The 24,746-nt window shown below is 44.3% G+C and overlaps 1 protein-coding gene across 1 annotated transcript in view; it reads left to right on the forward strand.

The window, feature by feature from the left end:
• LOC141102802 (G-protein coupled receptor 22-like) overlaps positions 1-24,746 on the forward strand; it is a 271,406-nt gene that overhangs the window by 214,592 nt on the left and 32,068 nt on the right. The window contains exon 3 of the mRNA XM_073591817.1: positions 362-501. The gene's annotated coding sequence lies outside the window, so the exon portion shown is untranslated. The remainder of the gene's footprint in view (positions 1-361; positions 502-24,746) is intronic.

The following is a 24,746-nucleotide window of genomic DNA, read 5'->3' on the forward strand; positions in this document are numbered from 1 at the left end:
TTCGTTATTTCAGATCGTTCGTAACTTCGGATAAATTCGTATTCGTGACGTTCACTAACAGCCAAACGTGAAAGGAAATCCCAATACCTATCATTTAATAGTTAGTGATAGTTAAGTTATCATTAGTTAGTTATTATTTCAGATTTTTAAATTTTCGAATATTCAGAAAAATTTGTTAAACGGGTTTGATGAATTTGTTGAAATTCGTAAAAAAAAAAAACAAAAACAAAAAAACATTTGGAATGAATCGAATTGCACATGTCTAAAATCCATGCTAACCCATCCAATGACAACTGTCCTCCAGCTATCTGCACTATTCAGAACTGACATTGTATTCTATTATTTTTTTCTTTCTGCACAGGGGGAATTAGGAGCCACAACATGGGTTCTGCTCAGGCCCAGTGATGGAGCTGCAGACGTGTCCCAGACCTAAACAACAGCAATCCCCTATAAAGCCAGCCAGGAAGAGCCAGCCACCCAGCAAAAGCTGAAGCACACACAGTGAGTTGGATGCGCCTTTTTACTGTAACATCTGCAGGAATACCCGGGCCTAGTCAATGAATGGGAAAGACGCCAAGTGATACTATGGCTGAGTGCAGTATACACCAATGAGCAACTGGAATCCACTTTGTTATCAGCAAGGGAAAGAAAGATTCCAATTGGTCACTGTGGAGTCTGCATTCTACGCTTGGGCCCCCTCACACTTTTGCGACTTGGGAAGTCGCAGGTCAAGTCGTACCCCATGATTTCCAGTGAGCACCATTCATATCTGTGCGACTTCACAGTAGTCCCTGCACTGCTTTGGCCCGACTTTGATGCGACTTAAGGTCCATAGACTTTAAGATTACACAGGCATTGCTTCAAGTCGCGGCAAAAATCGTGGCAAAAGTTGCAGCGACTTTAAAACGGTTCCTGCACTTCTTTGATGTGAGTTTTGGTGCAATTTTGATCCAGAGACTGTAAAGTTGGGACAAAGCTGCGCTTAAAGTCGCACTCTAACCCGCGCGACTTTGGGGTCGCAATAGTGGAAACCTAGCCTAAGGCTGCATTGGCACTTCCGCGTTTTGAATCAATTTGGGTGCTCCTCCAAGTAATTTTCTAGTAGAAAATTATGATTTTTACTTGTAAGCAATAAATGTCAGAAAAGGTTTGGTCTTTAAATGGTTAAACTTCCCTCATTTACATTCTTTCCTTTGATAAAAGACCGAAAAGATACTTTGTTTCTACTTATTACTCTGCCACGATTGTCGCCCCATAAATCGCGCTGCAATCGTGGGAAGCACGTCGCCCCAAAAAAATTCAGGATCTACTTTTGGGGGCGACGTGCTTCCTGCGATGCGGGTTGCCGCAATTGCAGCTTTATGTGAGTATCATAAGTGCATCTATCATGAATGCAGCTTTATTAAATATATATTATATCCAGATTTTTTTTTTTTTAAATAGTCGTATAAACTGTTAAAAACAACATATGCCAAATGTATTCAAAAAATTATAGCAATCTCAGTGGGGTCATCCAGCAGTAAGTTTTGTGTTTAGCTTGCTTTGCAAACCGAGTATACAGAATACAGAATACAGAATGCTTTATTAATCCCAATGGGAAATTGGGTAATTATTAGTATCATGAATGCAGCTTTTATAAATATATAATTTCTACAGATAAAAAAAAAAATATATATACTGTTAAAAAAAAAAACATAATAAAATGTATTAAAAAATTATAGTAAGGTCAGTACAGTCATCCTGCAGTAACTTGTGTGTGTTCGGTTCGCTTTGCAAATTGAGTATCATGAATGCAGCTTTATTAAATATATAATTTATACAGAAAATTTATATATATATATATATATATATATATATATATATATATATATATATATATATATGTATATACTGTTAAAAACAACATATGATAAACTGTATTAAAAAATTATAGTCAGGTCAGTAGTACGGTCATCCTGCAGTAACTTGCGCGTGTTGTTCAGCTTGCTTTGCAAATTGAGTATCGTGAATGCAGATTTATTAAACAAATCATTTATACAGAAAAAAATAAATCAATCTATCTATCTATCTATCTATCTATCTATCTATCTATCTATCTATCTATCTATCTATCTATCTATCGAACAAGTCATATAAACTGTTAAAAAAATGAATTCAAATGCATTCAAAAAGTTATCGTCCCCCAATATGGTCATCCCACAATACCTCGCCAATATACGTGTATTTTTGTGCTCGCTCTTTTGTTTATCCATGCGAGAGCATTTCTTGAAAACGATACTCGGAGATGCAAACCGCCTAACGCACCAAACCCAAGTGCGTCTCTTGCCTTTTGAGTGCCAGAGAAATTTAGGTCAGGTCTAATCCAGGCTTAGAATCAGAAGCATAAATAGTTTCTTCGCAGAGATATAGGAAGTGTGCAGTATGCACCGAGGAGCGTGTGCGTGGCCCCCGGCTATTCGCCAATTGCTCATTCTTTCTTTTTTTTCATAAGAAAAGACGTGCAAATAAATGCATGTATGCTATATGTATTCTTTCTGCTCCTTCTCCATGGAGGAGAATAAATGGCAGGAAGGCTTATGGCATCAAAAGGTCTTTTCATAAAAATGTTCATTTCTCTGACTGAGGAGAGAAGTAAAAGCCCCGTATTATTCTAGGGGGGGGGGGGGGGGGGGGTTGCATCTTGAATGGCAGGTATGAAATGACAAGAATCTGTCTTATACAGAACTTCAGACGGATATAAAACAAAAACACCAAATGTTGCAATTATGTATGAAAAAATATTTTTAAAAAACATAACAAAACATTAAACACATATATAAACATAACAAAACATAAAGCACATATATAAACATAACAAAACATAAAACACATATATAAACATAACAAAACATAAAGCACATATATAAACATAACAAAACATAAAGCACATATATAAACATAACAAAACATAAAACACATATATAAACATAACAAAACATAAAACACATATATAAACATAACAAAACATAAAGCACATATATAAACATAACAAAACATAAAACACATATATAAACATAACAAAACATAAAACACATATATAAACATAACAAAACATATATAAGCATTACAAAACATAAAACACAAAACATAACAAAACATAAAAAAACATACGTCAGTATCTGTATTTGTCTTGATCTCCGGCTCCTGGAAACCCCTGGCACAGCTGCATTGTGGATTGGGGAGGGTGGTGCAGTACTAGGAGCCAATCAGGTTGTGCTAATAGGAGGAGAGAGGAGAGTGAGCAGAAGGATGACTCATTAGTGTGCTGCTTCTCCTTCTTTATGCAATCCGCAGGTTGGGGAGCGGGTTGTCTGTGAACAAGATGTGCTGCTGCTCAACTGTCGCAGATTTTGGTTGCACTACCTGGGTCATAAAACTGGCTGAAGAGTTCCCCTTATATGTATTTAAACTGTTTATTAGTTTGCCTGAAGAAAAATCCATACTGTATGGGATAATTAGCTCCTCAGTGCAAATAATTAGGACCTACTGAGCAGTTCAGTGACCTCATAGAATACATCCCAGAGGACAAAGTCCAAGGTCGCACAATCCCAAGCTAAAACGTAATATGTTTCATTTACTGCATTGGTAAAATGTTTAAAATTTAAACTGAAGTGAAAACATTCTGGATTATCTTAAGGGCCCATTTATGCAGTACTGGGACAGGGTCATCCAGTGCACAGGGCAAGGATCCGGAAATTGGGCGCACCTCCCCCACAGGCTCCCCAAACATGCTTTAGAATGGGTGTACCACTCTGCGTCCATTGCTTGCCCCCCCTTGCTTCACTGCGCCCAGGGCATCTGCCCATTCTGCCCACCGCTTGTCCCGGCCCTGCGTTTTACACAGCGGTGGGTTGCATTTTAGAAGGTGTTTGACAGGCGTTGAGGAAGTCACACCCTCAATAACTGTTTTATCCCTAAAAGCCTACACCACCACGCTGAAACCCATACCTCCCAACATTTTGAGATGGGAATGAGGAACACCTACTAACAAATGTATGTAGGCATAGGACACGCCCCCTGCCACACCCCCTTAAAGGAAAATGAACCCCAAAAAAAGGTTAATTAAATCCACAAAGGCTTTTTTTTAACACTACCATTCCTTTATATTGGATTTTAAAATGTACAAATGCAGCAATTTGGAATTAGGATGAAAGGTTTAGCACAGGGAAACTTTTTGAAAGATAAAAAGTGCATTTTATATACAACTATATGGATCAGACCAAAATGAGAGACAAATGAGGAGGAATGAGGGACAGAGGGACATTGCTCCAAATCAGGGACAGTCCCTCGAAATCAGGGACAGTTGGGAGCTATGGAAACCATGTGCATTGTACACAGTTGCTGGGAAGGTGCCACGTAGCCCCATTCACTTGAATAGGTCACGTTCAGCAGGCAGTACCCCAACAGGGGGGGATTCATTTTTCACATCATTGCGGCCATGGCATGTGTATAACCCCCCATATGGCTGTCTTTGCAGCTAGGGGGGGCAGTTGAGGGGCAGAAAAAACGTGGCTCAACCACCTAATTATACCACCTACCAACCGCAACCGCCTTCCTCTGGATCAATTGTGGGTATTGGATAGTGTATATGGAGGTTTTCTGATAGAGCGTGTTTTCTTTTTTTTTTTTTTTTTTTTGGGGGGGGGGGTTCCCTGTTTGAACTGGGTGGACTTGTATCCTTTTTTAGCCAGATTGACTATCTAACTATTTAATCGGCCTCAAAGTGATATTAACCCCTTCAGCCCCGGAAAGGTTTAACCCACTTCCTGACCAGGCCATTTTTTTTTGCAATACGGCACTGCGTCGCTTTAACTGACAATTGCGCGACGCTGTACAAGTAAAATGTATGTCCTTTTTTTCCCCCACAAATAGAGCTTTCTTTTGGTGGTATTTGATCACCTCTGCTTTTTTTAAAATTTTTTGCGCTATAACAAAAAAAAGACCTTCAATTTTTAAAAATTTTAATTCAAAAATTTTTTACTTTATGCTATAATAAATATCCAAAAAAAAAAATTAAAAAAACTAATTTATTCATCACTTTAGGCCAATATGTATTCTGCTACATATTTTTGGTAAAAAAAAACCCACAATAAGCGTATATGATTGGTTTGCGCAAAAGTTATAGCGTCTACAAACGACGGGATAGATTTATGGACATTTATTTTTTTAATTTTTATTTTTTTGCTAGTAATGGCGGCGATCTGCGATTTTTAGCAGGACTGCGACATTGTGGCAGACAAATCTGACCCTAAGTGACACTTTTTGGGGACCAATACAGTGATCAGTGCTAAAAAACATGCACTGATCAATGTATAAATGACAGGGAAGGGGTAACACTGGGGGGAGGATCAAGGGGTTAAATGTGTTCCCTGGGTGTGTTCTAACTGTGGGGGGGGGGATTCACTAGAGGAAATAATAGATCATGATTCAGCTAAGCTGAAACGTGATTTTTCTCTTTTACTTCCTGACAGAGCAGCAGTGTGGTTTGTTTATATTCGGTACACCGCTACTTCGGTTCTCTTCTGAATGATCGGCAGGTCGCGGTGGCCGGACCCACTGATTGGCTCTTGCTGTGATTGAACACAGTGGGAGCCAATCAGCGGGTCCGGCCACACGCACGTGCCCCCTAAACTGCGCGCACGAAATCACGTGCAGGTACGCGATTTTGCGCAGCTGGGCCTCCCTGCCACAGTAAATATACATGGGGTGGTCTGGAAATGGTTAAAGGGATGTTTTTTTTGTTTTTTTAAAAATAACTAATATGTCATTCTTACCTGCTCTGTGTAATGGTTTTGCACAGAGCAGCCCCGATCCTCTTCTTCTCAGGTCCCCCACCGATGCTCTTAGCCCCTCCCTCCTGTCAAGTGCTCCCATAGCAAGCAAGAATGAATGGACACTCTCTGCGGGTCCATTCAGAGACAGAGCTGCTGCTTGACCCCGCCCCCTCTCTCTTCTCATTGGCTCACTGTCTGTGATTGACAGCACTGGGAGTCAATGGCTTAGCCAATAAGGAGGGAGAGCCCCCGGAGAGCCGAGGCTCTCGTGTAAATCGCTGGATCCCAATGGGGCTCAGGTAAGTATTGGGGGGGGGGCTGCTGCACATAGAAGGTTCTTTACCTTCATGCATAGAATGCAAAACCTTGAGCCTTTACAACCACTTTAAGCAACTGCAAAATGCTTCAGGTGGAACAGACCTAGTAAGTATTTCATGGGCAGGGATCATTGAAACCTATGTATATGTATTCTTCTACATATTTTTGGTAAAAAAAATCGCAATAAGCGTATATTGATTGGTTTGCGCAAAAGTTATAGTGTCTACAAAATAGGGGATAGATTTATGTAATGTTTATTAGTATTTTTTTTTTTTTTACTAGTAATGGCGGCGATCTGTGATTTTTATCGGGACTGCGACATTGCGGCGGACAGTTCAGACACTTGTGACACTATTTTGGGACCATTGACATATATACAGCGATCAGTGCTATAAAAATGCACTGATTACTGTATAAATGACACTGGCAGGGAAGGGGGTAAACACTAGGGGGCGATCAAGGGGTTAAGTGTGTCCTAGGGAGTGATTCTAACTGTGGGTGGGGGGGCTACTACTCACATGACAGCGATCACTGCTTCCGATGACAGGGAGCAGTAGATCGCTGTCATGTCACTAGGCAGAACAGGGAATGTAACAATGTAATACTGACATATGATCACACATAGGTTGGACTTGATGGACTTGTGTCTTTTTTCAACCTCACCTACTATGTAACTATGTAACTATGTAACATAGGCATCACCCCGTTCTGTCGCTCCGTGAAACGATGGCGAGACACCGGCGGACATTGAGTCCGCGGGACCCGCGGGCACGGTCATGCTGTACGCGGCGGGCGCACGTGCGCCCACTAGCCCTACCAGTTAAAGGGGACATACAGGTACGGCCATTTGCCCGCCGCTGCAATTGTGCCGACGTATATCGGCGTGTGGCGATCGGCAAGTGGTTAAACTACGTAGAGGGTTCTTTACTGTAAGAGCGGCAAGGATGTGGAATTCCCTTCCACAGGCGGTGGTCTCAGTGGGGGGCATCGATAGTTTCAAGAAACTATTAGATAAGCACCTGAACGACCGCAACATACAGGGATATACAATGTAATACTGACATATAATCACACACATAGGTTGGACTTGTGTCTTTTTTTAACCTCACCTACTATGTAACTGTTATAAATGATACAAATTTATTGGAACTACTGTACAGTATTTGCCAAGCATGCAGTGTTAGCGAGGGTGGACACCTCTGTGGTAATATTTTTGATTAGCAAATCTGTAAATATATAGACCAAGAAGGCGAAGGGTTATTTTTCAGTGATCCTTGTCGGCATCTGTCAGGTGTGTGTAGACGGATGACAGTAATCCTGAGCGCCTTAGTGCCAGATGGTCGGCCTGCCTTCACAATAGATGTGCCGAGCCCCGCCGCTCCTCCTGCCCTCTTCAGCTGTTCTTCTTGTATGGACAAGATACACTATATGAATTTCTACCAAAGTCAACCTACGCAGGGCAAGATTACAGCGGCGTTTTCTTCATTGTGACGTGCGGTCTTGCTCACAGTACACGATATTTGTCGCTTCTCTGACAAAGTGTATCAGTCTGAGTCTCCAGCAATGGGCCGGTGGTTTCAGAGCTGGCAAAAGGGGCAAATTAGGCCCTCGCTGTACTCTACAGCAGTGTTTCTCAACCAGGGTGCCAGGGGTGTCTTTTGGGTTCCTCCTGTGATGCCGTAAGCATGAGATTCAGTTTGCCCCAGAGGACTAAGGATAAGAGGACTCTGTGATCCAGGGGGGACTCTCATGTGATAGGGGGGCTCTGATGTATAGGGGAACAGAACTTTGATGTGATGACTGGACTCTGATGTGATGAGGAGGCTCCGACTCTGTCATGGGGGATCTCTGATATGATGAGGGAATCTGATTTGACGGGGGGGCTCAGATTTGACCAGGGGGACTTTGATGTGATAGGGAACCTCTGATGTACAGGGGGACTCTGATGTGATGAGGGGCCTCTGATGTGACCAGGGGGTATTAATGTGATGGGGGGCTCTTACTCTGTAAGAGGGGACCGCTGATGTATAGGGGAACTTTGATGTGATGGGGGACTCTGATGTGATGGGGGGGACTTTGATGTGATAGGGGACCTCTAATGTATAGGGGCTCTGATGTGATGGGGGACTCTGATGTGATGGGGGGACTTTGATGTGATAGGGGACCTCTGATGTATAGGGGACTCTCATGTGATGGGGGACTCTGATGTGATGGGGGACCTCTGATGTGATGGGGGACCTCAGATGTATAGGGGGCTCTGATGTAATGGGGGACTCTGATGTGATGGGGGACCTCTGATGTGATGTGGGGACCTCTGATGTATAGGGGGCTCTGATGTGAGGGGGGACCTCTGATGTGATGGGGGACCTCTGATGTTATCGGGAGGCTCTGATGTGATGGGGGGACTTTGATGTATAGGGGGACTCTGATGTGATGGGGGACCTGTGATGTATAGGGGGACTCTGATGTGATGGGGGACCTCTGATGTATAGGGGGCTCTGATGTGAGGGGGGACTCTGATGTGATGGGGGACCTCAGATGTATAGGGGGCTCTGATGTAATGGGCGACTCTGATGTGATGGGGGACCTCTGATGTGATGGGGGGACCTCTGATGTATAGGGGGCTCTGATGTGATGGGGGGCTCTGATGTGATGGGGGACCTCTGATGTGATGGGGGACCTCTGATGTATAGGGGGCTCTGATGTGATGGGGGACTCTGATGTGATGGGGGACCTCTGATGTGATGGGGGGACCTCTGATGTATAGGGGGCTCTGATGTGATGGGGGGCTCTGATGTGATGGGGGACCTCTGATGTGATGGGGGACCTCTGATGTATAGGGGGCTCTGATGTAATGGGGGACTCTGATGTGATGGGGGACCTCTGATGTGATGGGGGGACCTCTGATGTATAGGGGGCTCTGATGTGATGGGGGGCTCTGATGTGATGGGGGACCTCTGATGTGATGGGGGATCTCTGATGTATAGGGGGCTCTGATGTGATGGGGGACTCTGATGTGATGGGGGACCTCTGATGTATAGGCGAACTTTGATGTGATGAGGGAACTCTGATGTTATCGGGAGGCTCTGATGTGATGGGGGGACTTTGATGTATAGGGGGACTCTGATGTGATGGGGGACCTCTGATGTATAGGGGGCTCTGATGTGAGGGGGGACTCTGATGTGATGGGGGACCTCTGATGTATAGGGGGCTCTGATGTGAGGGGGGACTCTGATGTGATGGGGGACCTCTAATGTGATGGGGGACCTCTGATGTATAGGGGGCTCTGAAGTAATGGGGGACTCTGATGTACAGGAGAACTTTGATGTGATGAGGGAACTCTGATGTTATCAGGAGGCTCTGATGTGATGGGGGGACTTTGATGTGATAGGGAACCTGTGATGTATAGGGGGACTTTGATGTGCCGAGGGGCCTCTGATGTGATGGGGAGACTTTGATGTGATGAGGGGACTCTGATTCTGGTGTGAGGAACATCTGATGTATAGGGGTACTCTGATGTGGTGGGAAACTCTGATGTGATTAAGGGGGCTTTTCATAGAGCGGGCCGCCCGGCCAAACTGAGCGATCGGGGGAGAAGGGCCTTAGTCAGGGAGGTGACCAAGAACCTGATGGTCACTCTGACAGAGCTCCAGCGTTTCTCTGTGGAGAGAGGAGAACCTTCCAGAAGAACAACCATCTCTGCAGCACTCCACCAATCAGGCCTGTAGGGTAAAGTGGCCAGATGGAAGTCACTCCTCAGTAAAAGGCACATGACAGCCCACCTGGAGTTTGCCAAAAGGCACCTGAAGGACTCTCAGACCAGGAGAAACAAAATTCTCTGGTCTGATGAAACAAAGATTGAACTCTTTGGCCTGAATGGCAAGCCTCATGTCTGGAGGAAACCAGGCACCGCTCATCACCTGGCCAATACCAACCCTACAGTGAAGCATGGTGGTGGCAGCATCATGCTGTGGGGATATTTTTCAGCGGCAGGAACTGGGAGACTAGTCAGGATCGAGTTAGAGATGAATGCAGCAATGTACAGACATCCCCGATGAAAACCTGCTCCAGAGCACTCTGGACCTCAGACTGGGGCGAAGGTTCATCTTCCAACAGGACAACGACCCTAAGCACACAGCCAAGATAACAAAGGAGTGGCTATGGGACAGCTCTGGGAATGTTCTTGAGTGACCCAGCCAGAGCCCAGACTTGAACCCGATTGAACATCTCTGGAGAGATCTGAAGATGGTTGTGCACCGACGTTCCCCACCCAACCTGATGGAGCTTGAGAGGTCCTGCAAAGAAGAATGTGCAGGGCTGTAAAAAGTGATAGGACACGTCTGGTTTTTGTTCTGCCTTTTAGTATGTTGGGACGCCCATAGAGGACAATGACAAAGCATCGAACTACATGTTACAAGCCTTTTGATGCATTGGCAACGAGGAATAACAAGCCTTGGTCAATGGATATTTAACTCTCTCCACTCCAAATCCTAAAGTAAAAAAAAAAAAAAACGCATTAAAAAAGTGCGTCCCTTTTAACGCACAAAGGAAAGCCTTAATAAAAAAAAAAAATAAAGCTATTTAGAAGATCCATCGCCCCTCCCCACGTATTCTCCGATTAAAAATTTGCCAGCCCCGTTCTTTACTCATCTCCCAATCTGGCTTCTCCAGCGCTGAGATGAGTATGTTCAGGGAACTGAGGGGGAAAATGCTGCAAGTGAGCAAAACCAGCCGGCGGCAAGTATGATTAGTCACCCACCGATTGAGGGGGGGGGCGATCTACCCAGCCTGGCAAAAGGGGCATCAATGTTGAATCACGGTTCACAGACCCGGCACACGGAGATGATATTAACCCCAACGAGGGCAGAAAGCCACTACTGCCTCCGACTTGGACTGACCCTGGCGGGGGAGGGGGGGGCGACCTCTTCTCCTCTGCACAAAATATCCAGCGCAAAAACGATCTCCCTGATGGTATATAATAAAAACACAAAAGTGTAATTGAAAATGGATACAAATCATTAAAAATAGTAGATCTGAATCCAGAGCGTTGGTCCTTTCCCCATCGGGGGGGTTCTTTGGTGTCGCTTCTCCTCCGCGCCAACCCCGGCTGTTAGTGAGCAGCACAGAATCCTGGAATGTAGGTCACCCGACCGCCGCAGACTCCGAGCCGATGAACAGTTTGCATGCTCAAGAGCGACTTAGGACATTGGGCAGATCTATTTTTTTTTTGCTCGACTTGCTTTGCGTGTCCTGAAAATCCCGCTTCCTTTTCTTCGCTCCGATGTGTAAGCTGCAAACCGACCGGAAATACAGAAAATCGCAGAACGCGAGTAAAAATAAAAATTCCAGGAATAAAGGAAATGGGGCATCAGCCAATTGCAAGTGTTCTTATTCTAGTTTAGGACTCATTTACATTTTTGATATACATTACAGAGGTATTAACCACTTCAGCCCCGGAAGAATTTACCCCCTTAATGACCAGAGCATTTTTTGCGATTCGGCACTGCGTCGCTTTAACTGACAATTGCGCAGTCGTGCAACGTTGTACCCAAACAAAATTGAAGTCCTTTTTTTCCCCCACAAATAGAGCTTTTGGTGGTATTTGATCATCTCTGCTTTTTTTTTTTGCACTATAAACAAAAAAAAAGCGCCATTTATATAAAAATAAAAATAAAAATTTAAGTCCTTTTTTCCCCACAAATAGAGCTTTTGATGGTATTTGATCATCTCTGCTTTTTTTTTTTTTCTTTGCGCTATAAACAAAAAAAGAGCGACATTTAAATTAAAAAAAAAAAAAACAAACAACTGGAAAATGTATATCCACTTCAGCTCCAGAAGATTTACCCCCCCCTTCCCCTTCCTGACCAGGCCTTTATTTGGGATACGGCACTTATACTTTACCTGACAATTGCTCGGTCGTGTGATGCTGTACCCAAACAGAATTGACGTCCTTTTTATTCCCCACAAATAGAGCTTTTGGTGGTATTTGACCACCTCTGCGTTTTTTTTTTTTCGCCATAAACAAAAAAAGACCGACAATCTAAAAAAAAAAAAAACAAATACAGTATTTTTTACTTTGTGCTATAATAAATATCCCCAAAAATTATATAAAAAAATTATTTCTTCCTCAGTTTAGGCCGATATGTATTCTACATATTTTTGGTAAAAAAAAAACGCAATAAGCGTATATTGATTGGTTTGCGCAAAAGTTATAGCGTCTACAAACTATGGGAAAGATTTATGGCATTTTTAATATTTTCTTTACTAGTAATGGCGGCGATCAGCGACTTATAGCGGGACTGCAATATTGCAGCAGACAAACTGGACACTAAATTACACTTTTTTGGGGACTTATTTTTTTTTTATTAGTAATGGCGGCGATCTGCGATTTTTATCGTGACTGCGACATTGCGGCGGACAGATCGGACACTTTTCATACTATTTTGGGACCATTGACATTTATACAGTGATCAGAGCTAAAAATAGCCACTGATTACTGTATAAATGCCACTGGCAGGGAAGAGGTTAAACACTAGGGGGCGATCAAGGGGTTAATTGTGTTCCCTCAGCGTGTTCTAACTGTGGGGGGGGGGGGGTGGGTTCATTAGAACATGACAGCGATCACTGGGAGCAGTAGATCTCTGTCATGTCACTAGGCAGAACAGGGAAATGCCTTGTCATGCTACGGGCGTGCGTGTGCGTCGCCGGCGACGTGCACGCGCCTGCTAGCCTGTGATGTTGGATGGACGTACGGGTATGCCCATTTGCACAGCCGTGCCATTCTGCCGTGTACATCATCGTGCAGCGGTCGGCAAGCGGTTAAACCCAAAAGCAAACATTATATTGCAGCTTACCAATTCTTAGATGTGTTTTAGTTTTCTTTTTTTAGGCTTTCTTTCTGCTATTTTCATCTGGTAATCTAGCCAGTAAGTCTCTTGTTTTTCAAAGAAACAAGCTTTCCAGCAGAATGTATCAGTTTACAGGGATGAGACATAAACACTGGCAGGAGTGCTTAAAGCGGATTTTCAGTCATTTTTTCATTTTTCCATCTATTAAATGTTCTGCCTTTGTGTTTGTTTGGTTTTTTTTTTTCACAAGAAATCCCTTGTGTTTGTTTTAACTTTGGATAGGAAAACATTTTTTTTCTTCCAGTAAATACCTTATACAGCCCACTTCCTGTTTCTTGTCTGGTCATTAGCCTAGGCTTATGACATCATGCACAGCTCTCTCTCTTACTCCGGTGAGAGTTTGCCAGGAAGGGAGGAGGGATGAGTCATAAGAGGGCCAATGAGAGCTGCAGAGCTGGAGGTGTGTCTGTGTAAATCCAGGAAGTGAACAGGCAGCAGCTTCAGCTGCCCACAGTTAAAATGGCTGCAGCCAGACTCAGTGGAGGGAGATTTCTGCAACATATTTGACAAGTACAGTATATGTAAAATGTGCAAAGTGGTTGGAGGGAAGCTTCAGAATGGCAAAGATGTTTTTATTACAAATTATGTCAGCAGACTGCAGTTCCTCTTTAAAATTATCAGCTTTATGATTTATGCAAAACCTTTATCCCAAAAAAGGGAAACTGTTTGTTGTAGCTGATTATAAAGTGTGAGCTGGAGTTTGGCTTCAATTTGTTAGTGTATCCATAGGTCCCAACTGTCCCTGATTTCAAGGGACTGTCCCTGATTTCAAGGGACTGTCCCTGATTTGGAGCAATGTCCCTCTGTCCCTCTTTCCTCCTCATTTGTCCCTCATTTTGGTCTGATCTATATAGTTGTATATAAAATGCACTTTTTATCTTTCTAAAAGTGTTTTCCAGTGCTAAACCTTTCATCCTAATTCTAAATTGCTGCATTTGTAAATTCCAAAAGCCAATATAAAGGAATAGTAGTGATAAAAAAAGCACTTGTGGGTTAAATCAATCCTGTTTTTTTGTACAATTCTCCTATAAGGGGGCGTGGCAAGGGGTGTGTCCTATTCCTGCATACTTTTGCTGATAGGTGTCCCTCTAACCCTCCTCTACCCCCCCAGACTGACAATGCTGCTGTTCAAAGGTGCCCCCTGTGCTCCTTCATCCAGAGTGGAGGCGATCTAATACAGGAGGTGTGTTACTGGCCAGATCAACAGGTGAAAACAGAAGGAAAAAAAAAAACGAATGCAGCCGCCACACATCTAATGATTGGTAAGCTGCATTATATGACATTTTGGGTTTTGGGTTTAATACAGCTTTAATGCGTCGTATGATGCTCGTTAACATGTATTGCGTTAAGGCAGCCCATTGACAATACTGGATCACCAATGCACCAAAACATCATGTAAAGCAGACATATCACACAATTTGGAATGCAGCGCTCATTATGGTGCGTTGTTGTGCATAGCGGAATGCTGCGATGCATGTGTTGGGTTGTCCTTCAGAATGAATGGCACTGCACTGCAGTAACACATACACATGTTACCATAATGGACAAGTCTACATGGGCCCCCAATATTTCTGGATTGGTGATGGCCTCTCCCCCCCCCCCCCCCACCACCAAGGTGGTAAGAGAACACCTGTATATTACCCAACCCTGTACAGCTTGTCTACCAAGGTACGTTAATAAACATTATAAACTGGCCTGGCATTCGAGAGGTTAAAGCCGTTAGCTTGGCATTGATTTTTAGAGCTGGTGAAGGGCTTATAGGTAAAGTGATCCATGCGGTCACTTTTACAGGACTTCAGCGGTGCGCTACAAACCCCCCCCCCCCATCCCCCACCCCATGGGTCATGCTTGCAGTGGTTCAAGAGCTCTCCCATTCCTTCTCAGAGGTTGGGACCTGGGACTGGGAGAACAGGAGGGAATTGGGGAACACTGTCCTGGGACTAATGAACCTGGAAGCAAGGTGTATCACTTCCAGGTTCACGGGTGTCATTCCCTGGCTACTGTAGCTGAGGATGCAGCTAATCAAGAACGATCTGTGCTTGCTTCCAGACTTTGACAAAGCTTAATTGAACAAGCTGAAATTAGAAGCCGATTGGCCACCATGCACAGGATCACCAGATTTTGCACTCTCCGGTTTTAGTACATCAACCCCAATGAGAGTGACCACTAATGAGTGCGTGAAGGACTGGCTTACCTCTTGATACCCTGCAGGGGTACTGGATCTTGCCCTTAATGTGGGGAGACTTTGATGTGATAGGGAACCTCTGATTCTGGCGTGAGGGACAGCTACCTGGGGGGGGGAGATTTTAGGGATTTAATGGACCCCTGATGTCGCCATGAAGTCAATACTTTGTAGAACCGCCTTTCTCTGCAATTACAACTGCAAGTCTTTTTGGGGATGTCTCTACCAGCTTTGCACATCTAGAGAGGGACATTTTTGCCCATTCATCTCTGCAAAATATCTCAAGCTCTGTCAGATTGGATGGAGAGCGTCTGTGAAGAGCAATTTTCAAGTCTTGCCACAGATTCTCAATTGGATTTAGGTCTGGACTGTGACTGGGCCATTCTAACACATGAATATGCTTTGATCTACCATTCCATTGTAGCTCTGGCTGTATGTTTCAGGTCGTTGTCCTGCTGGAAGGTGAACCTCCGCCCCAGTCTCAAGTCTTTTGCAGACTCTAAAGCCGCGTACACACGACCGGTTTTGCCGTCGGGATAAACTCCGAAGGTTTCTCCAACGGAACTGCGATGGAATTCCATTCAAGCGGTCTTGCCTACACACGGCCAAACCAAAGTCCGACCGTTCAGAACGCGGTGATGTACAACACGTATGACGGGACTAGAAAAAGGACGTTCAATAGCCAGTCGCCAATAGCTTCTGTCTTGTACTTGCTTCAGAGCATGCGTAGTTTTTGGTCCATCGGAAAAGCATACAGACGAGCGGTTTTCCCGAAATGGTTCCATCGGAAATATTTAGAACATGTTCCATTTCTAGGTCCATCAGAATTTTCCTAAAAAAAAAGTCCGATGATGCCTACACACGATCGGAATAAACGATGAAAAGACTTGGTCTGACTTTTTCTGTCGGACATTCCGCTCGTGTGTACGCGGCATAACGGGTTTTCTTCTAAGATTTCCCTGTATTTGGCTCCATCCATCTTCCCATCAACTCTGTCCAGCTTCCCTGTCCCTGCTGATGAAAAGCATCCCCACAACATGATGCTGCCACCACCAGGGTTGCCAACCTCCCGCAGCATTTTTTACTGACAAAACATGGAAAATTTACTGGCGGAGCACTTTTTTTTTTTTACTGGCAACCTGAGAAATTACAGAACTCCTATTGAAAACTAACACAGTGAATATTTGAACAGTATAAACATGATATGGAAACACTGACAATACCCATAACAAAGTAATTTGCTTGATTTACACTTAAAAAGTCAACACAGCATGAAATTATCAGCCCCTGATATTTATTGGCAGTTGTAAAACAATCACTGATTTTTACAAACTGTAAGTAAATTTACTGGCGGTTGGCAACCCTGGCCACCACCATGTTTCACAGTAGGGATGGTGTGTTCCGGGTGATGTGCAGTGTTAGTTTTCTGCCACACATAGCATTTTGCTTTTAGGCCAAAGAGTTCAATTTTGGTCTCATCTGACCAGAGCACCTTCTTCCACATGTTTGCTGTGTCCTCCACATGGCTCCTCCCAAACTGTAAACGGGACTTCTTATGGCTTTCGTTCACCAATGTCTTTCTTCTTGCCACTCTTCCATAAAGGTCAGATTTGTGGAGAAAACCACTAATTGTTGTCCTGTGGACAGATTCTCCCACCTGAGCTGTGGATCTCTGCAGCTCCTCCAGAGTTACCATGGGCCTCTTGGCTGCTTCTCTGATGAATGCTCTCCTTGCCCGGCCTGTCAGTTTAGGTGGACGGCCATGTCTTGGTAGGTTTGCAGTTGTGCCATACTCTTTCCGTTTTCCGATGATAGATTGAACAGAGCTCCGTGAGATGCTCAGAGCTTGGGATATTTTTTATAACCTAACCCTGCTTTATACTTCTCCACAACTTTATCCCTGACCTGTCTGGTGTGTTCCTTCATGATGCTGTTTGTTAACTAAGGTTCTCTGAGGACTTCACAGAACAGCTGTATTTATACTGAGATTAAATTACACACAAGTGGACTCCATTTACTAATTAGGTGACTTCTGAAGGCAATTGGTTCACCTAGATTTTAGTTAGGGGTATCAGAGTAAAGGGGGTTGAATACAAATGCACGCCACACTTTTCACATATTTATTTGTAAAACATGTTGAAAACCATTTATCATTTTCCTTCCACTTCACAATTATGTGCCACTTTGTGTTGACCTATCACATAAAATCCCAATAAATTACATTTAAAGTGGAGTTCCACCCCAAAAAAAAAAATAGCAGTGTGCTTAAAAAAAAAAAAAAAAATTTGGAAAAAAAATTTTTTTTTACTCACCTCTAAATGCCTGTTGCTAGGGGGTCCCTCGTAGTCTGCCTCCTTCGGTGCCTGGGCTCCTGACGTCACTTCCCTCGGCGCAGGAAGGGAGATCGCCTCTCCCCTCTCCCTCTTGTCAATCATCTGGGACACGTGACCGGTCCCAGATGATTGCGGGGCCAGTGACGGCGCGCGGCTCGCGCATGCGCAGTGGGTGCCCGGCTGTGAAGCCACAGCCGGGCGCCCACAGTTAAAATGCCGGCGCCGCAGAGCGGAGGGGGGGGGGGGGTCGATCGGGGCTTCGTTCCCCCGCATCGCTGGACCCTGGGACAGGTAAGTTTCCGATTTAAAGTCAGCAGCTGCAGTATTTGTTTTTTGGTTGTAACATGACAAAACGTGCAAAATTCCAAGGGGTATGAATACTTTTTCAAGGTGAATTGAATTTGTGTACAGCGTTGCATGACTGCGCAATTACCATTTAAAGTAGTGCCGCGCTGAATAACAAAAAAATGGTCTGGTCATGAAGGCAGTAAAACCTTTCCGGAGCTCAGTGGTTAAAAATGTAACTAAAAGAAAAAACAAACAAAACAAAACAAAACAAAAATGTAACAAAAAAAAAAAACAAACACACAATAAAAAAGGGCAAAAAAATGATAACTAAACTTCCCTCACAATACCCCCAAAATAATTTTGCTATAACCATCTCTATTCCTGAACGGAACAAAATCAGAAAATGCATCTCCAGCATAGAACAGAAGAATATTCTGAAAGAAATCGACATATTTACTGCAGATTACTGGAAAGCTGTAGGAAGGGTATGCCCTGAGGGCCGCTCCACGCGGGAGAGCGACTACCTTATCTCTCCAGAGAACGCGGCTTAGCGCAAGGTGGAAAATATGACCTCATATCCTAAAGGAGGAAAAATGATGATAGATGAAAACAATGTCTGGCTAAGCTAATATAAACAGAAGGTAAAAAAAAAAATGTTTTAGTGATCCTTTAACCACTTGCTTACCGGGCACTTAAACCCCCCTCCTTTCCAGACCAATTTTCAGCTTTCAGCGCTGATGCATTTTGAATGACAATTGTGCGGTCATACAACACTGTACCCAAATGAAATTTTTATCATTTTTTCCCCACAAATAGAGCTTTCTTTTGGTGGTATTTGATCACCTCTGTGGTTTTTATTTTTTGTTAATTTATTTTTTTTTTTATATTTTGTTATAAATTTTTTTAAAAGGGTAATTTTTCTCCTTCATTGATGTACGCTGATGAGGCGGCACCAATGGGCACTGATAGGTGGCAGTGATGGGCACTGATGGGTGGCAGTGATGGGCACTGATTGGTGGCAATAATGGGCACTGATCTTGTACACTGCTAGGTGGCACTGATTGGCACCACTGGTGGGCATTGTTAGGTGGCAATGGTGGGCATTGATAGGTGGCACTTGTAGGCATTGATAGGTGGCACTTATGGGCATTGATACGTGGCACTGGTGGGCACTGTAGGCACTGTGATGTGGCAATTTCAGGTGGCACTGGCAGGGGGTACTGGTGGCACAATTGAGGCACGTATGAGGCATTATTGCCTCCTCCTCTTCGGGACCGATGTCCCTTGCTGCTGAGCCGGTGATCGGCTTTTTTTTCTCCTCGCACTGTCGGCGCGAGGAGAAAAAAAAAAACGATTACCGAGCCTTTGTTTTGATCATGTGATCAGCTGTCATTGGCTGACAGATGATCACATGGTAAGGAGCCGGGACCGGCCCCTTACTTGGATCGATGATCACCCAAGTCTCAGTGACTCGGTGATCACAGCGCGCTCCACGCGTGCCCTGCAGGGCGCGCGCAGGGCACGTGCACAGGGGAGGCCGTCATATGACGGCCTCCCGGGAATGCAGGTCCGCGCTGTAGCCGTCATTCGACTATAGCGCGGATATCAAGCGGTTAAATGGACCCTACATGACAGTTTAACCACTCCAGCCCCGGACCATTTGGCTGGCCAAAAACCAGAGTACTTTTTGCCATTCGGCACTGCGTCGCTTTAACTGACAATTGCGCGGTCGTGCGACGTTGCTCCCAAACAAAATCGACGTCCTTTTTTCCCCACAAATAGAGCTTTCTTTTGGTGGCATTTGATCGCCTCTGCGGTTTTTATTTTGTGCGCTATAAACAAAAAAAGAGCGACAATTTTGAAAAAAACGCAATATTTTTTACTTTTTGCTATAATAAATATCCCCCCAAAAATATATAAAAAAACTTTTTTTTCCCTCAGTTTAGGCCGATATGTATTCTACATATTTTTGGTTAAAAAAAAATCGCAATAAGCGTATATTGATTTGCGCAAAAGTTATAGCATCTACAAAATAGGGGATAGATTTATAGCATTTTTATTATTATTTTTTTTTTTTTTTTACTAGTAATGGCAGCGATCTGCGATTTTTATCGGGACTGCGACATTATGGCGGACACATCGGACAATTTTGAAACCTTTTTGGGACCATTGGCATTTTTACAGCAATCTGTGCTATAAAATTGCATTGATTACTGTAAAAATGTCACTGGCAGTGAAGATGTTAACCAGAGACATATCGCTGTTCCTACTTACTAGGAACAAATGACATGTCTCCTCTACCCTGACAGAACAGGGATTTGTGGGTTTACCCACAAATCCCCGTGCTGGTTCTCGTTTGCGGGTGGCCGTCGGCGATCGGGGGGGCGCTGTGCCGTGGAACAACGTACCCATACGTTGTTTTGCGCAGCCGTGCCATTCTGCTGACGTATATCGGCGTGAGCCGGTCGGCAAGTGGTTAAGAACTGAAACAATATTTTTTTTTGTTGTTAGGTTAACATGTTGATATATACAATAGTATTAAAAAGCTTCAGCTGATAAGACTGCAGTATTGCTGTCTGATGCCCAAGTTTACACTCCATGATGATGTCACATGGTCACATGGGGTGTAGTAGGAAGCTCTGAGTGATTATGCAGTCTCGGGATTTCAGTGTTGTGCCGTAGGAAGTCCTGATAATAGACAGACAAGCACACAGAGTGTGCCGTAAATCAGGGGAGATATGGGCATGCTCAGTGACGTCATTCTAAAGAACAAAAAGGATTACAACAATACTAAGCAAGTAAGGAGATATCTACAAGCAGTGTTCATTAGGGTTTTTTATGCTGATTTACATGGGACAAAGTTGTGGGGGAGAGTTTACAACCACTTTAACTCATGACGTGACCTGTGTTAGCATGCATCTGTTAGCGCATTGCTGCAGACCAGATAATGGGCCCTAAATATTTGTCAAATAAGGAATTTATAGCAATAATGTTAATTTTATATAAAACATCAGTATAGTAACTTTGTAAGGAAGTATAGAACATAACAAAAACTATTCCCTGGTACAGAGAAACAACTCCACAAAGCTTTTCCGAGAGGGCATTATAGATCTCTGCATGGCTCCTTCATTCCATGTAACTTTGTAGCAACATTCATTTATTTAATGTATATTAAATCTTTTTCTGCGCAATTTCACCCCAACCTTTAGCGTGTTCTGCTAATCCATGTAAAGGTCCTAATTTACATGCATTGATTGCTTCATTCAGACTATTGTGAAATGAAAATGACCAGCGCCACCTCTTGGCAATCTTTGGTTATGACATAAAAGTGTATTAAATCTCAGATTTGAAAGTGTATCTAAAGCCAGTGTGTGTGTGTGTATATATATATATATATATATATATATACAGTATCTCACAAAAGTGAGTACACCCCTAAGTGCAAATGTCCAAATTGGGCCCAAAGTGTCAACATTTTGTGTGGCCACCATTATTTTACAGCACTGCCTTAACCCTCTTGGCCATGGAAGTCACCAGAGCTTCACAGGTTGCCACTGGAGTCCTCTTCCACTCCTCCATGATGACATCACAGAGCTGGTGGATGTTAGAGACCTTGCGCTCCTCCACCTTCCATTTGAGGATGTCCCACAGATGCTCAATAGGGTTTAGGTCTGGAGACATGCTTGGCCAGTCCAGCACCTTTACCCTCAGCTTCTTTAGCAAGGCAGTGGTCGTCTTAGAGGTATGTTTGGGGTCGTTATCATGTTGGAATACTGCCCTGCGGCCCAGTCTCTGAAGGGAGGGGATCATGCTCTGCTTCACTATGTCACAGTACATGTTGGCATTCATGGTTCCCTCAATGAACTGTAGCTCCCCAGTGCCGGCAGCACTCATGCAGCCCCAGACCAGACACTCCTACCACCATGCTTGTCTGTAGGCAAGACACACTTGTCTTTGTACTCCTCACCTGTTTGCCGCCACACACGCTTGTCACCATCTGAACCAAATACGTTTATCTTGGTCTCGTCAGACCACAGGACATGGTTCCAGTAATCCATGTCCTTAGTCTGCTTGTCTTCAGCAAACTGTTTGTGGGCTTTCTTGTGCATCATCTTTAGAAGAGGCTTCCTTCTGGGATGACAGCCATGCAGACCAATTTGATGCAGTGTGCAGCGTATGGTCTGAGCATTGACAGGCTGACCCCCCACCCCTTCAACCTCTGCAGCAATGCTGGCAGCACTCATACGTCTATTTCCCAAAGACAACCTCTGGATATGACACTGAGCACGTGCACTCAACTTCTTTGGCCGACCATGGCGAGGCCTGTTCTGAGTGGAACCTGTCCTGTTAAACCGCTGTATGGTCTTGGCCACCGTGCTGCAGCTCAGTTTCAGGGTCTTGGCAATCTTCTTATAGCCTAGGCCATCTTTATGTAGAGCAACAATTCTTTTTTCAGATCCTCAGAGAGTTCTTTGCCATGAGGTGCCATGTTGAACTTCCAGTGACCAGTATGAGAGAGTGAGAGCGATAACACCAAATTTAACACACCTGCTCCCCATTCACACCTGACACCTTGTAACACTAACGAGTCACATGACAACGGGGAGGGAAAATGGCTAATTGGGCCCAATTTGGACATTTTCACTTAGGGGTGTACTCACTTTTGTTGCCAGCATTAGACGTTAATGGCTGTGTGTTGAGTTATTTTGAGGGGACAGCAAATTTACACTGTTATACAAACTGTACACTCACTACTTTACATTGTAGCAAAGTCAGAGCCATTTTATTCTCTAGGGTCTTTGCTAAAAAGAAGCTATATAATGCTTGGGGGTTCTAAGTAATTTTCTAGCAAAAATACTGATTCTAACTTGTAAGCAACAAGTGTCAGAAAAAGGCTTGGTCTTTTAAGTGGTTAATGATTACAGAGCTTTTCCTGCAGTTCAACTTTTTTAAAGAGAATCCGCAACCAAGCAAAATACCTGTCTGAGAAGCTTCTGATGGAAGCAGTGATTGATTTCCTTGACCCTTCCGCTTGCTCATTCCGGGGCAGTGACATCTCTCTTTTTTGTTTAAACTTTCTTTATTGTTGTCCATCACATCTCGACAAATACAGTTCAGTACAAATTCGTTAGTGACAGACTTTTTCTATATCAACATTAGCAGTAATCTGCATATTTGTATTTAACAAAAATAAAATAAAATAAAATAAAGTAAGAATAAAAAATAAATAAAGAGAAAAAAAAGAGGGAGGAAAAAACGGCATAGAAAAAAGGAGAAAGGGGGGGGGGAGGATAGTCTAGGGCTGTGTTAAAATTTCTGTTGAGACCGTGAGAACTGGTCTCGTGGGTGGTACCAGTGTATGCTACATTGAGGTTTACAGGTCCCCGGGGGCGGTGACCAGCAGTAGCCCTCGCCCACCGCAGACCCTCCGACCTGAGCAATAATGATCTTCCGGACCAGGGAGAGGTAAGCCGCGGCCCGTCCGGACCGCCACCACCGGGCGCGCCCACCGGAGGAGGGGGGCACAAGGCCTCCATCTGTCCCCCCCGGCGCGCTCCCGGGACCGCGGGTCTGTCCCCGCCCACACGGCCTCCCTGGCCAGGAAAGCAACTTTTTCTCAATTTTAACCGGTAAGTTATGTTAGGTGCCCATACTCTGTGCAATCAACAAACAGTGCCATAAATAATATCACTTGATAGGGTAAGAGAAGTAGGGGTAAGAAGATAGGGTCAAACCTTGTTCACTCGTGCTTCTCCGATCGTCCACTTCGGACCATCCGCCCCCAGGCAGCCCCTTGGTTCTGGCAAAGGCATCTGAGTCCATGTGCGATCCATATTTCAGTCTTAAGGAGAGACCGTGGTGGGAGCTATTTAGGGTGGGCTCTGTGGCCCAATGTGGGATCCGCCAATTTTAGTAGGGAAATGTCCAGGCTAGAGGGTACATAGGAAGTATCATGGAAGTGTTCTTGCCATGTTGACCATATGGCTGTGTGCTTAACTGTAGTGTTTTTGCCCACTTCCACCCATTCCTCTGCTTCCCTTATTGCATTGACCCTGCATATCCACTCGTCTTTGCGCGGTATCTGCTCTTTCTTCCAGAAGATAGGCAGTAGACGCTTAGCGGCATTGAGCAAATGAGGTAGTGCGCTTTTTTTGTAGCGACTAACTGGTACAGGGGGGACATGCAGGAGGAAATGTTCCGGGGAGAAGGGGATCTCTATTCCGAGGATATCTTTAATCTGGTCCTTAATCATCTGCCAATATGTCGTTATTCGTGGGCACTCCCACCACAAATGTAGGAGGGTGCCTCGGCCTCCGCATCCCCGCCAACACCGATCTGAGCTAGCAGGATAAATCCGCGCCAGGTCAGATGGGACTCTGTACTAACGTGTTAATAATTTGTAATTTGTCTCTTGCATCTTAGAGTCCAGCGAGCTGGAGTGTGTGAATTGGTACATACATGCTAGTTGAGACTCGGAGAACCCCTTCTCAAGGTCTTTCTCCCATGCTCTTATATAAGTAGGTTTAGAGGCCGAGGACCCCAGTAATTGATAAAGTTCAGAAATCATGTGTGGGACCGGTTCTTCCAGTATAAACAGTCCCTCAAAAGGCGAGAGTGTTGAGATGTCTCTAATAGAGTTGCCGTGTACTGCAAAAAAGTGGTGCAATTGTCTGTACTTCCAGAAATTTAGGTGTGAGCTACCTGGTCTATTTCCCAGAGACTCAAAGGGCAGAAGCTTCCCACCTCTCAGTAGTTTGCCACAGCTGGCGTTCTTGTCATCTACCCAGGCTTCAAAGAAACCTGCGCGTTCCCCCGGTACAAACCAGAGGAATCCGCCCAATGGGGCCAGCGGGGACACAGGGGGGGCTAAGTTCAACCTTCTGTTTACTCTGTCCCATGTGTC

Source organism: Aquarana catesbeiana, linkage group LG07, assembly GCF_042186555.1.
Source record: "Aquarana catesbeiana isolate 2022-GZ linkage group LG07, ASM4218655v1, whole genome shotgun sequence".
NCBI lineage: Eukaryota > Metazoa > Chordata > Amphibia > Anura > Ranidae > Aquarana > Aquarana catesbeiana.